This window comes from Neomonachus schauinslandi, chromosome 4 (genome assembly GCF_002201575.2).
Source record: "Neomonachus schauinslandi chromosome 4, ASM220157v2, whole genome shotgun sequence".
Taxonomy (NCBI): Eukaryota; Metazoa; Chordata; class Mammalia; order Carnivora; family Phocidae; genus Neomonachus; species Neomonachus schauinslandi.
Genome location: NC_058406.1, coordinates 132,928,887 through 132,943,782, shown reverse-complemented (window position 1 = coordinate 132,943,782; position 14,896 = coordinate 132,928,887). Strand labels below are relative to the sequence as shown.

Below are 14,896 nucleotides of genomic sequence, written 5' to 3'. Positions count from 1 at the left end.
TGCATTTCATTACACTTTTAACCCTCAATTTTTATCCTTTTAGAGGCCATTAAAGGGGCTGGTAATCATACCTTATATATTATAAACAACACTTGGGTCCTCAAAGAGATCATGTGGTCCATTCCTCTGATTCTGAGCATTACAACCTTAGACCACTCAAAACTACAGTTACTTCTCTAATTTTTCAAGACATCAGGTGTGAAGATCAAATCAATAAAATAAAAAGCGTATTTCCTTGGAAGCTGATCTGTAAAAGAAACTGAGCTATATCTTACAAGGAATCAAATAATCAACATTTGGTCTCAAGCTCACAATCAAAAGGTAAACTAAAAACACGATACAAGATGCAAAATAACATTTTATTAAAGCAGTAGTGAAGTCATCAAGTGATACTGGATTTATTCTCAAATGATGGATTCAGGCAATACATGCTGTTAGAGTTCAGAGAAGGGGGAAATATATCCTGACGTTCAATAGAAATTCTCTCTTACTGTAACTAAAGGCAATTTTATTTGACTTCGTCTTTTGTGATCTTTAGAACAGACAAGTTGCAAGTATCTTTTTTTTTTTTAATTCCCCCTATGTTAGATGTTACCCATGACTTCTCAGCCTTCTTTTGTACATTTCCCTCTACGTTTCAGTTGAGTATCTATTAAATAATCTATCTTGATCGATAATTATGCTTTGAGTAAATTTCCATGATACATCTAACTTTAATGGGGAAGCTCATGTCTATCTCCCTTGTACATACAGAATAGTAAAATCCAGGCTGTTACCTTTCATGATTTCCAAATGAGTTTTAGCCTTATTTGAGTCTAGGTAGGCCTTTCTCACCTCAAAAAGACACAGTTCTTTCTTGAAATAATATGTGCTCTGACCCCATAGTTGTATCTTTTTTTGAAAGTGACTTGATTCAATTCTGCTCAAATATATTAATATTGCCATTGCAAATAACTCACTTGGCAGGGACAAGAAAGTTCACGTGTCAATGTGATTAGAAAAGAGGTGAGGCACTGGAATAAGTGAGAGAGGCATTTTGGAATTAGTCAAGATGAGAGTAGGGGCACGCCATATTTTACCCACACAAAAGCACGGGGTATATGCAATGTATACTTTCCCTTGGCCTTATTATTTCACATTGCCTTGTAATTGATAAATCATTCCTTTAATTAATCAATCCTATTTTGAGACTACAAAATATTAGGTTGAATGTTCTTTTTGATGAGTTTCTTCTTGTATCCTAAATTTATGAATGTACAGAATGTTGAAGCAGGAATAGAAAGAATATATTTTGTGTAGAAGGAAAATGTTACAGGCTACAGTGTAAAAGGGAAAAAACAAAACAAAAACAAAAAACAAGCCTCTCCGTTATAAAGTCTTTTCAATGTAATACAAATCTGAAAGAAATACGCTTGAAATAATTTGAGGGATTTTTTTTTCCGCTGATGAAACGTCTGTGGACTCAGTGACATAAATGCCACTGTGCTTATTGCATGGATTGAAATGCCTGTTCTTTATCTACTTCTGCAAGTCCCTGTTATCATGCAGAATCAGCATTATACAAGAACACAACCAAATCTTCTCTAGCTATTCTTCCTAGCTAACTATATTGTTGGAGATGTTCTGTCAGGGCATGAATCCATGAGGGGGAAAGAGTGAACAATACTCTCCTCCACACAAACTTTCCGTCATATCTATCACACCCAACAAAGATGGAGGAGACCTGATATGGAGTAGAAAATACATAGAATCAAGCTATATACAGCTGTGGGTCTCTTGTGTTTCACCCTCACAGGTGCTGGTATACTTTCTCCCCAGAGGAAATAGTATCCCTCTTGGACACTGTGAAGAATATAAATGAACCGGGCGCCTGGGTGGCTCAGTTGGTTAAGCGACTGCCTTCGGCTCAGGTCATGATCCTGGAGTCCCGGGATCGAGTCTCGCATCGGGCTCCCTGCTCGGTGGGGAGCCTGCTTCTCCCTCTCCCACTCCCCCCTGCTTGTGTTCCCTCTCTCGCTGTGTCTTTCTCTGTCAAATAAATAAATAAAATCTTAAAAAAAAAAAAAGAATATAAATGAACCATTTACACAAGGGATAACATAAACAGGCAAATATGGCATCCATCTTTAGATAAGATTCTATTTCCACTAAATTATCCTGAATGTTTTTAATAACACTCAAAATGGGCAAGAGTACAGAGAAACTGGAACAAATTTAAACTTAGACTACAGTTGATCATACCTAATATTAAGTACCCTGGTGCCAGTGCTCAATCAAATGACTCCATAGCAATAATTATGTCTTTTTGTCAATTTGTTGTTCAAATTATATCATTGAATAAGTTTCCTAGAAATCAAGCTGGGTATAACAAATCTGCTCCCAGGAGCTTAATCTGTGGTTGTTGCTGGGAAACAACAGAACAGTTGTTGAAGGGAAAATTAGAACCTGACTCACCCACCTTCATCTGTACTGATATTTAACTATATTCATATCTTTTATGTATTTTTGTGTGTTACAGAGCCACCTATAATAATAGGTCATCCATTCATTCAGCCAACACTTAAATAACATTCTTTTAATGCCAATCACTATGGCAAATGATAAGCTTTCAACGAAAACTGCAATCCACTGAATATGCCAATCCCTTTCTTTGCACTTGCATAAAAACAGACTGAGATCTATATGAAAGTTATGACTAGGTGACCACCACAGGAAGAAATAGCAGTAAAATAGAGGAGAAATGTTATATTTGTCACAGAAGCTTTCGTTGCTTAAATAAATGCTACTTTGAAAATGTAAAATCATTGCTCCATATTACTATTAAATGATTGCCATGAAGATTCCTTGAAGTCGGAAGGGGAAAAAGAAGAACACGGAAAAACCCATGATTTCCCAGGGTTTAACAACTGATAATGGTAATTGGACCAAAGACTTTTGAAATATTACTTATATTCTTCATAAGTCATATCACTATGTCTTTGCAACATATTTGAGCATTGAGTGTATGAGTGTATATAATAGATATACAAAAGCTATAGAAATATATTTTATATGTATAAGTATGTATATACACATGCATTTAGAAAATATATTACACACATAATTATTAGGAAAATGGGAATAAGAAAGCAAAATATCTGCATTACAAAGTGTGAAACTTTTATAATGTACTCACATATCAGAAAACTCCACATTTAGAGGATATATTTTGAAAGCATATTGTCAGAACCATAAGCCTTACTGCCATTATTCTTAGAGCAACAAACTTATGAATCATCTCATTGGGTTTCATTTTAAGAAGGTTTCAATTCTTAGTCAGAAAGAATATATGACAGTTGAGGTATGAAAGTTTTTGTCACCATGACCACATTCTTGGAAGAAAAACTAAAGAAAGTCGAGTAAGACTTCTTAGTCTAGAAGTAGACTTCAATGCAACTTTTTTTTTTTAAAGATTTTATTTATTTATTCATGCGAGATAGAGAGAGAGAGGCAGAGGCAGAGGGAGAAGCAGGCTCCCCTCGGAGCGGGGAGCCCGATGCGGGACTCGATCCCAGGACCCTGGGATCATGACCTGAGCTGAAGGCAGATGCTTAACCGACTGAGCCACCCAGGCGTCCCGACTTCAATGCAACTTTTACCTTTTCCAGACCCATAAAAAGTGGCTCTCAGTTACCTGTATAATTGTGATTGATTCCAAGAAATACTATTGGACAAGAAAAATAAGAAGCTGATTTGTTAATCGTATTTTTGATATTAACTTTGATTCTTTGGGAGTTATTTCCTTTGCTACTTTTATATGATCCCTTTTTATAATGTGCCTCTATTATAGTGAATGTCATAATTTGACATAGACAAAGTTCATCTTTATTCTAACTGGGTTTTCTTATAAGGAAATGCTTGGAATCAGAGCTATAGGCTTAGTTAAGAATCATCATAATTCTCTCTCTCTGTCTTTCTGTCTCTCTCTTTCTCTTTCTCTCTCTCTCTCACACACACACACACACACACACACAACATACTAATCTAGTTTTCCATATGCTTCTTTGAGTGATTGTTCCCAACCACATACACTGAATGACTGTGCTGATTAAATTCTGTGATCTTTTCTCCACATTTAATTCATCTTGTCAGGTATGGAAGACCAATGGCTTCATTTAAAAAAAAAAACAAAAAAAAAAAACAACAAACCAAAAACCAAAAAAAAACCAAAAAAAGCACAGGGCTTTGTTCCTTGACCTTTAGTTCTGAGAAAAATACTAAAACACTGAAATACACGCATCTAAGTGGCAAACTTTTATAGCTAATTTCTATTTTGTTGAAGGCAAGAGAGAGATTTTTAAGCTTTAAAATGAGTCTAAGTTTTAGAGTCAATGCAGTTTTTCTCTCTGCCTTGGACAACTGCTGGAGAAATGGCCTTCCACATCTCTGTCAGATTCCCACACGCAGTCTGTGAAGTTTCCCTGAGTTCAGGCTGGTTATCTCACAAATCTGTGCAAAGCTCCAGTGAATAATTTATACCAAGCATGAGGTGACAAGTTAAACACACCCATTTTGTCTAAAATACTATGAAGGCATCAAGATGGAGCCAAGCTGCAGGGCAAGGGGAGCTCGGCTGATGGGAACCCGAGTACGTCTACAAGAGAGGACGCCGCTGTAAAGAAAATGAAATGTAATGAGATACTTTTTCATGCATAATTCATAGGTGAAAACATGACTGCATAAAAAAGCCATGGATTTTAACAAGGCGAGCCTGCAATCATGCACATTATCTTCCCAGAGGAACTTTATATAATACTGGTCAAAAAGAGAGGATTCTGAATACTAGTACAAAATAAAGCCGGCAAGTTTTCAAATGCAGCAGAATTTACTTTAACGTACAATGCCTGTAAAAGAAACAATTTCTATTTACACCTGAGAATACTGCTGAGCCAAAATTTACTTTAAAACATTTGCTATCTCTTCTTTAAATGGCAAAAAAAAAAAAAAAATCCAGAGGAAGAGAAGAGCAGATTCATATTGATAAACCTAACTAAAATGCCTATGCTGTATTTACTGAATGTTGTGGGGTTAGGTTAAACCGGACATTTTCACTTTTCTGGCAACAAAGTTTAGATAGATGTGTCGTCAATGAAGAGGCTTTAAAAATGATAACATGTTAGCTATTGTCAACATAAAATTTAATTTGGTTGTGTTGTAAGAGCCAATATTGTTACTCAGCTTTCAAGACCAGGTTAGGGGCTAACACATGCCTGATTTGAAATGGTGTTTAATATGTGGGGCTCTTAGTGGAAGGATTACAGAGGAATGTTGATTAAAGCTTGGGATATCATAAATTTATCACCACCAAACACTGAAGATGTCTTAGCTTGAAAGAATTGGTGAGGTGAAGGGTGGGGGTTTGGGGCAGTCCTTTGTCCACACTTAGAAAATACATAGAAATACAGAGAGTACAACAGAAGGGGTCAGAGAGGTCTGCAAAACAGAGAGGCTGGAGAGCTGTCTGGGCTTGTTTGCTTGGCTTCTGCTGCGTAATACTAACATTTGAAAGAAAAGCAAAGTAGCTACACTGTGTTCAGTTAGAGTTTTGCGGCACTGATATTGGCTGAAGAAAGCATTAAATGTTGAAAATGGTTGACAAATCAGCATCAAAGGGATCATCTACCACAAGATTTTTGTTTAAGGTCCATGGTTTACGAGAACAGAGAGATATGCTATAAAGAACAGTGGGCTGAAGTGGCTTAGATGCCAGATAATCTGTTCCATTTTAGCAAAATTGTGTTATTAACCTCTGTTTGATGTAACTCAGTTATGCTTCGGGTTTTGACAACATTTGAAAAATGTGGGCTTTAAGAGGTAGGTGATGATTTAATTTCTAAATATGGAATCTGAGCTTTGGTGACTCATTGGCAGAACAAAGCAGAACCAGGCCTGGAGGTGGTTACAAAAGAGAGTTCTTTCCATATCAGGACTTCCAGCCAGGTTCCAGGGATACATTTATAGCCTGAGTTTGGCCATTGGCATGATGTTTAACTATTCACTTCAATACTACTGTGGTATATTCCTGGCACTGTTTTGCTATTAAAAGGGATTTACAACCCATGGGCACCTTCTATGGCCTCAGTGACATGAGGTTATCTTTCTAGGATATCAAGAACTAACCAGCTAGTTACATGTGTTGAACCCTAGCCACAGAATTTAATACCTACTGCTTGCTTTTTTGCCCTTCCTTCCTTCCTTCCTTCCTTCCTTCCTTCCTTCCTTCCTTCCTTCCTTCCTTCCTTCCTTCCTTCTTTCCTTCCCTCCTTCCTTCCTTCCTCCCTCCTTCCCTCCCTCCCTCTCTGTCTCTCTTTCTTAACAACACACACACGCACAGACAGTGACTTATCTCTGCTATTAACAAATCCAAATTCGTAGCATGGTAGGGAAAAGGCAGTGCAGGGTGACACTATCTGTTCCTGACTGTGCTGGAAGGGGAGAAGAAGTGATCGCCATCTGTTCCCTCTACCTGACAGATGTGCTCTCTTCTCCCTTTTCTTGCCGGTTCAGCTCGCTGCTGAGAAGTTTGCTACATTGAAGGATCAATTTTCAAGCATAGAAAGAATTTGTTTGCTTGTACACCTGTGCTATAAAGGAAGTTTTCCTATTGCTTATGCCAGTTGGATGACTTACTGAATTCTTTAGCATATATAAAAATGCAAAGTGCCTGAAATGGGAATCAAACGATAACATTATTAGAATTCTCTCTTGGGGTCAGATGAGACAGGACGCCTGCATTAGGAGGATGTGCCTGGGTACAGCTTCTCTAGTCTAAATTTGTTTCCTATTTGTTTCCTTTTCTGTGAAAGCAATGCACATATTAAGTATCACATAGAATACAAAGCACATTTGGAATGAAGAGGAGGCAAGAATGAGAGAAGAAGTTTTAAACTCCCATTGACTGAGCTTCATGCAAAAGGATGGTAAAGGCCATTGTAGGTCTTCTGGATTCTACCTTTCTCCTGAAAACTTCTCCAGTTAGGCAATCTTCTAAAACCAAGTCATGGTAATAGGAAAATGCAATTCCTGAATATAGTAAATTTGCTTTTCTCAGTCAACCAGATAAAATTAGATTATACCATCACTTGCTTGAATTCTTTAAAAAACTCTCTTATGACTCTTAAAACATTGGTCCCTTTGGGGGGTTGGTTTCTGTTTGTCCCTCCAACTTCATTTCCACCACTCACCTCTCTCTTTCTGCTTTAGCCACCCTGGCTTCCACAATAATAAGGATGACAGGGTCTAGAAGCAAGAGTGGAGAAGTTGGTCTGGTAAGAGCTATACTTCCCCCATTGTCATGAGGAAAAGACGTACAGACACAAATAGTAGGAAAACGAGGAAATTTTCTTTAAGGGTGTCTTCTCTGTAAGTGACACATGAGATGAGGAAAACTTTTAGGAGGGATTTCAGAATTCACATTTTCTCATAAAATTACCTAGAGAAATTATAGTCATTCCATGCATCTAGAAAAAGAAATGATGATAACTAGAAACCAGCATGGGTTCACTAAGAATAACAATTTTGGGCAAATTTCATTTCTTTCTCAACAGTGTTATTAGATGAAAAGATTAGAGTATAGTAATAACATTTGGCAAGGTCTCTTGTGATGAAAAACCTTGACTCCATGCTTATAAATTTGATAGATTGGATGTAGCAAAATGACTTTGCCCAAAGCTGCTGACCATTAGCAATCCAGAAAGAAGAATCCAATTGTGAGTCACAGGGCTCTCTCCTCCTCCCTTCTGTTCACAATATATGAATAATTTGGATGGAAAATTGCAAGGCACTTTTATCAAATTTGTAGGTAGCTTGAAACTGGGAAGAATGGATAGCTGCATGCAGAATGAGTCTTTAAAAATACGACAAACAAAAGCATGTGCTTGATTCCTAAAGTCTTTAATACTCCTGTGTTTTCTTTCTTTGAAAAGCTTTACAATTAAAATGGTTTGTCCAGGATTTTGTTAGAACCAGGCTTGGAATGTGCCTGGGTAAGAGTTCTAAAGGAGTGAAAGCATGTAGGGTGATGGAATCTACCGATTCCTAAAAGTGTTTAAAAGTGTAAAGTGATCAATATAACATTAGTTCCCTCTACCTGGGTGAGGAGGTTTATTTGTTTATTTATTTTTCTTTTCTTTTCTTTTCTTTCTTTCTTTCTTTCTTTCTTTCTTTCTTTCTTTCTTTCTTCTTTCTAATTTGAATATAGTTGGCACACAATGTTACATTAGTTTCAGGCGTACAGCTTAGTGATTTGACAAGTTTAAACATTATGCTGTGCTCACCACGAGTATAGCTCCCATCTGTTCCATTACACTGTTATTACGGTATCATTGACTGTATTCCTTTAGCTCTGCTTTTTATTCCCACCATACTGGAGGACTGTGTCTCCCTCACCCCTTCACCCATTTTGCCCAACTCTTCACCCGCCTGCCCTCTGACAACTATCGGTTTGTTTTCTATATAGTTCTGATTTTGCTTTTGGTTTGTTTATTCATTTTTTAGATCCCATTTATGAGTGGAATAATATGGTATTTGCTTTCTCAGTTTGACTTATTTCACTTAACATAATCCCCTCTAGGTCCATCCATGTTGTCACAAATAGCACGACCTCATCCTTTTTTATGGCTGTATAATATTCCATTGGGTCTATCTACTGTATTTTCCTTGGACACGTGTTACTTCCATGTTGAGAACTTTTAATTGTCCCTGATCCTTTTCAGATTCATATTTCCAACTACTTCCTGATTTTCTTCTCTGATTTAAGTCTATCCCTGTACTGAGGAATATCTAATATATGAACCACACTGTCTCCACTTTCTAGATTACATTCCCCAGGAGGATTTAACTACTCTCCAGGAAGAAATTCTACATGTTTGTTCTAAACATGAAAAAGCTGGGCTTGATTTGCCACAAATAGACTTCTGTAATGAAATAATGTAGAAATATGTGTTTTTAACACTTTTTGCAATTCAAAAGGCAAGTTTCTATCAAATGTACTTTGTGCTGAGAAGTCTGCAAGTCAGGTTCACTGCAAGAGATGAGAGAAAAAAGTTTTAAATCTTCTGATTTTTTTGTAACTATGCCTTTGACCATTGCCAATTTATGGAATACTTGAATTAAGATGAACCAGAGACTGGGCATTTGGTTTATTTTAATATGTCATATGACTAGTTCTTGGAAACCAACTGATATTTACTTAGCTGCTTCCTCAGATCAAGGGCTTTATACTTTGTTACTCATGTAGCAGAATGCTGAAACATGCTGAATTGTAATCTGTGAGGAAAAAACAAGGGCATTGTAGACTGTTCAAGGAAAAATAGAAATTCAATTATAAAATGCACTGAGTTCTGGGAATGTTGGACCACACTTAGTTACCACTGCTGAGTGGTTCTGAGTTAAATGGAACCCCTCATTTTTAAAAACTACAGAACTGTTTGCTGGAAATAAAGTAAGAACCTAAGATGAAATTTTTGAGAATTTGTTGAATATAAGTAAGTCATCCTTTTTTCTTTCTCTTCTAAGTTATGTTAAAATAACACAATTAAAAAAAAAAAAAAGCACCTCAGGATGTTTTTCGAAATTTACTTGGTAGAATGACAAAAGAAAACTTTCCTGGGTGATGTAAATATTCTGATCTTGATTATATTGGTAGTTACACAGGTATATGAATGTGTCAAAACACATGAAACTGTGTATTCAAAATTGATGCAGTTTATTCAATATAAATTGTACCTCACCCAAGTTGATTTGAACAAAACAAAACAGTTTACCAGGGTAGATTTCTGATCTCGTGACCATGGAAGTATTTGGATACTTCTTCCTTAAGCCACTGAAACGAGCCTTATAGACTCATTGAAAGTTTCACCCCTTAAGTACTGAAGTGCTTGCAGCCTGCAATTCAACCAGAGCTTAAAGTAGAGGTTACCTCGGGGAAAAGTGAAGGTTACCTTGGCGAAAAGTGAAAGGACATCTATCCAGCACCTTCTCAGATCTGCAGAAGATGCTCTCAATACATGTATATATATATTGTAGTGTTTGAGAATTTCTGTTACAGAAGAGATTTCCTGTTGTCAGTGAACTTCAAGGTAAGCCATGTGGTGGGGAATATCTTATATTCAAGAGGCCTGGAGTGTGGTAAAATGATTCCACTGAAGATAAGGGCAGCAGCTTGTGGATTCCATAGGAAGGAATTTGGAAATTTAGATGCAATAAGCCAAGTGGGTGGAATCAGTCGATGGGGGAAGTTTGTGGGATTCCTGATGGGACCCGGCCACATAACCTTTAAGTCTACAATAAAGTCTGTAAAGGTTTATAGCAGAGTTGATGGCTTCGCTCAGGGTGACCCAGAGTAGACAAGAAAGAGTTTGAAAAGGCACAAGAGTCAGACTACCGGGCCCGCTCACAGGGAATTAACAGGCATCTTGCAAGGCTCCAGGATTTGCCTATGATAAATGCCAGGGTCTGCATGCTTCCTACATAAATCTGAAGCACTTATTAGACTTTCTGGTTTATACGATATTATTTTTACAAGGTATGTGTAACAAATTTTTAAAAATTATTTCAATGTAACAAATGAGAAACATAAGGTATCTTAGGGTCAGAGTTGAGAAGGAAGGCAGCATAAAGGCAGGCTTTCAGTCTGTTGAAACCCATATACTCAAAGTATGACTTTACTTCTGTTCTTGTGGATTGTGGGCAAATTCCAAAACATCAAATATTTGTGTAAATACGTATTCTGAAGCCAAAATTTGTGTGAAACTGTGTTTTGGAATAACTTATTATGTGACATTTCTACTTGAGGTGGTTAAAATTTTAAGGATAAATTAAAGCAAAAATTTCAAGTATTACTGTTAAAAGTTTATTTTGTAAATATTAGATTGCTGTTATGAAGTTTTTAAACCAATACCATTTTGATTTTCTACTACAATTCTCTTAAGAGTTCTCTACTGTTGGGGCGCCTGGGTGGCTCAGTTGGTTAAGCGACTGCCTTCGGCTCAGGTCATGATCCTGGAGTCCCAGGATCGAGTCCCGCATCAGGCTCCCTCCTCGGCGGGGAGCCTGCTTCTCCCTCTGACCCTCCCCCCTCTCATGTGCTCTCTCATTCTCTCTCTCTCAAATAAATAAGTAAAATCTTAAAAAAAAAAAAAGTTCTCTACTGTTAAATTCTTAGATGCTTCCTTTCTGCATTTAAGGGATAATTGAGACCAATACTTGGGGCCAGGAGTGACCAGAAAGAAAATCACCTTTCCTTATAAGTACGGAAATCTTTCTACCACCCTATTAAATATAAGCATTGCCTTCCTTACAAACACAAAATTACCGTGCTGTCAGGCAAAGAAAAGAATAATTCTGTTTTTTTCTTCTTTGTTTTTGTTCTCAATTTAGTGTTTGTGAAAAACATTGAAGAACTATACTACTTTTTTTTTCTGAAAGGATAAATAACTTTAATTAGCCTATAGAAATTGGCCTAGGTTTTTTTTTTTTTTTGATGTATAGATTAGGCTATGTCAATTGCTGAATGACTTTTAGAAAAAGATTTCTAATCTTCAAGTTGAAACCCATTGATGGCTTATAAAATCAATTTAGTAGGTTGCAATCAGCATGTTTTAAAAATGAAATGATAGAAAATATCAAGAGTTCATCACACATAGTATTGTTTTGGGAAACATTTTTCAGCTATATATGCACATACCTCTGTGTGTTTGTGTGTGTGAGTGTGAGTGTGAGTGTGAGTGTGAGTACTGGGTTGTAGGATAAAATGCAATTCTCACTGTAGGTCGGAACAACAACAATATTTCTAAATAGTTCATACAAATATTTTAGAAGGTCACCTCGAAGTTTGTAATGACTGAGATAATTGGGCATCCTTCCTATGAAGAAATAGGTAGAAAATTATTGTTGAAATGAGCACTCATATTCACGAATTTCCTTACAGTGGTGTTGTATAAGAACATTAGGTTCAGAGACGGCTCTCTTACATCTTTTTCTGAAGTCATTGCCCACTTTTTTTTTTATTCCTTGCTTCCACAACATTTCTTAAAACACTGTATCGGTATATTTTCAGGATATTTCAAAAATTAAAATGTCATTGAACTTCTGTGGTTCACATTTTGATGAAATACAAATATTCCATCATTTCTTTCCTATTTTTTATTCCCTTTGCCTGCAATGCTCTGCTTCCAGTTGGTCACACAGACAAGTACTTTGCATAATTCAGATATCATTTCCAATTTGTCCCTTCGAGAAGGGTTTCCTGAACCACCAAATCTAAAAGATATCCCCTCAGTGCGTCACAGAAGTATTTTTTTTTCTTTTTAGTAACACTGTCACTTCTCTAATTTATCTTGTTTAATAATATATTGGTTTTCTTTATTTTTCTGACTATTCAATCTGAAATCCATCCAAGATTCTCTCCAGAATGTAAGCACCCCTAAAGCAAGGTCCTTGCCTGTCTGTCCACTGCTTGCTTTTTTTTATTTTTTAAAGATTTTATTTATTTATTTATTTGACAGGGAGAGAGAGCGAGACCAGGAACACAAGCAGGGGGAGTGGGAGAGGGAGAAGCAGGCTTCCCGCCGAGCAGGGAGCCTGATGTGAGGCTCGATCCCAGAATCCTGGGATCATGACCTGAGCCGAAGGCAGCTGCTTAACGACTGAGCCACCCAGGAAACCCAACACTGCTTGCTTTAGAAAAGTGTCTGACACAGTCATTCCTCAGCAAATACTTGTTGACTACATGACTGATTTAATTTCAGAAATGATAAAAATTTGCTTATTTCTTTATAAAACCTTTCTAAAAGTGAGAATGAGGATAGCTACAGTGATATAACATTTATAATGAAATCATTTTGACCCAACTTTGCCCTCATTAGGCCTTTATCTGTTTATTTTATGTTTACTCTGAGTAGGAGTATTCAGATTCCGAACTCTGAATCACTTAGGAAATAATCAAGGGGGGGAAAAAGCTTATTAACAACCTGACCAGCAATGACATTTAAAACTGGAGTCAACTATAACTATCATGGAGGCAATTAAAATACTTGGAGTTTGTAACTAAGGTGGATGCTTTACTATATTACTGTTGCTGTTTTAAGGGTCAGTATGAGCCCTCGGTATATTAAAACCTATTAATATATGGCTGAAAGATTTTTTTTTTGGTAAGCAAATTAGAAGTAGATGATTACTATCTCTATTATAGGCTGGGTAAACAATATATCTGCTTAAGTGCACTTATTTGAACGGAAAATAGGTAAATATAAAGTATGCTGAAAAGAACTAGGACAAAGGGGCGCCTGGGTGGCTCAGTCGTTAAGCGTCTACCTTCGGCTCAGGTCATGATCCCAGGATTCTGGGATCGAGCCCCACATCGGGCTCCCTGCTCGGCGGGAAGTCTGCTTTCCCTCTCCCACTCCCCCTGCTTGTGTTCCTGCCCTTGCTATCTCTCTCTCTCTGTCAAATAAATAAATAAAATCTTTAAAAAAAAAAAAAAAAAGAACTAGGACAAAGCCCTTGAGCTAAGAAGAAGCTGGTCCTATGTTAAAGGTTAACTACTTCAAAAATAACATTATTTTGGGGAAAATTTTGCCTCTATGCATAATTAAATTTAATCTTAAAAATTTAGAAATATATAACATTTAATAAACTAGGTGCATTTTTAGTAAAATAGTGATATTGATACACTTAGGCTATGATGTGGCTTTCTTAACTAAGATATTATCGTGATTGTGAAGCCACTATTCGAAATAAGCTGCAGTTATTTGGCAGAAAGATCCTATAATAAATATGTTACATCTATTTTAATACCAAGGAACAATTAATAACTTGCAAGTTGGGGCGCCTGGGTGGCTCAGTTGGTTAAGCGACTGCCTTCGGCTCAGGTCATGATCCTGGAGACCCGGGATCGAGTCCCGCATCGGGCTCCCTGCTCGGCAGGGAGTCTGCTTCTCCCTCTGACCCTCACCCTTCTCCTCTCTCTCTCTGTTATTCTCTCTCTCTCAAAAATAAATTAAAAAAAAATTAAAAAAAATAACTTGCAAGTTGAAATTCAGTTTATTTATATACATCCTTCTCCAGATTCTCATTAAGTGCTACCCCTGTTTGTTATGTTTTAACAGATGTATGAAACACCAAAGAGGAAATATGTCAAATCAAATTGTTTATTGTCTGATCTTAAAAGATGATCAAGAGGAATAAATGTCCAATGTTTAAATTCTAGGACCTAAAATAAATATTTCAGAAAGACTCTCGTCTTTTGTTGATTGCTAAAATACACCACGTAATGTCACTTCCTCACCACTTAATTCACTGTTAAGAAATAATTTCTTGAAAAGAATTGCTTTGTCTGACAAAGATGGAAGGTCTACTGAAATAGGCATTATATATAACATATATATACAATATTTGTATATATTGTAAACAGTACAATATCACTTTGGCAGCACATATACTAAAATTGGAACGATACAGAGAAGATCAGCATGACTTCTTACATGGATGACACACAATTTTGTGACATGTTCCATATTTTTGGTATACATGAAAGTTAAGAGAGTAAATCCTGAGTTCTTATCACAATGAAAATAATTTTTTGTAACTATATGAGATAATAGATGTTAATTAACTTGTGGTAATTATTTCATGATATATGTAAATCAAATTATTATGCTATACATCTTAAATATATGCAGTGCTGTATATCAATTACATCTCAATAAAACTGGAAATATAGGTTGATTATGCCACAAAAGCACAAACTGAAAGGTAAAAAGAATAATAGCAACAAAATAATGTTAGTCTATTTTGTTGAATGCTGAGCTAGTACCTGGTTCTGAACCAGCTACTTTCTCACAAAAACTCTAGGAAG

At 36.5% G+C, this 14,896-nt stretch overlaps 1 non-coding gene across 1 annotated transcript; it reads left to right on the top strand.

The window, feature by feature from the left end:
• The first annotated feature begins 14,451 nt into the window (after positions 1–14,451).
• Positions 14,452–14,561, top strand: LOC123324688. Its single transcript, XR_006539962.1, has one exon. It is a non-coding gene; the product is annotated as a U6 spliceosomal RNA (small nuclear RNA).
• The last annotated feature ends 335 nt before the right edge of the window (positions 14,562–14,896 follow it).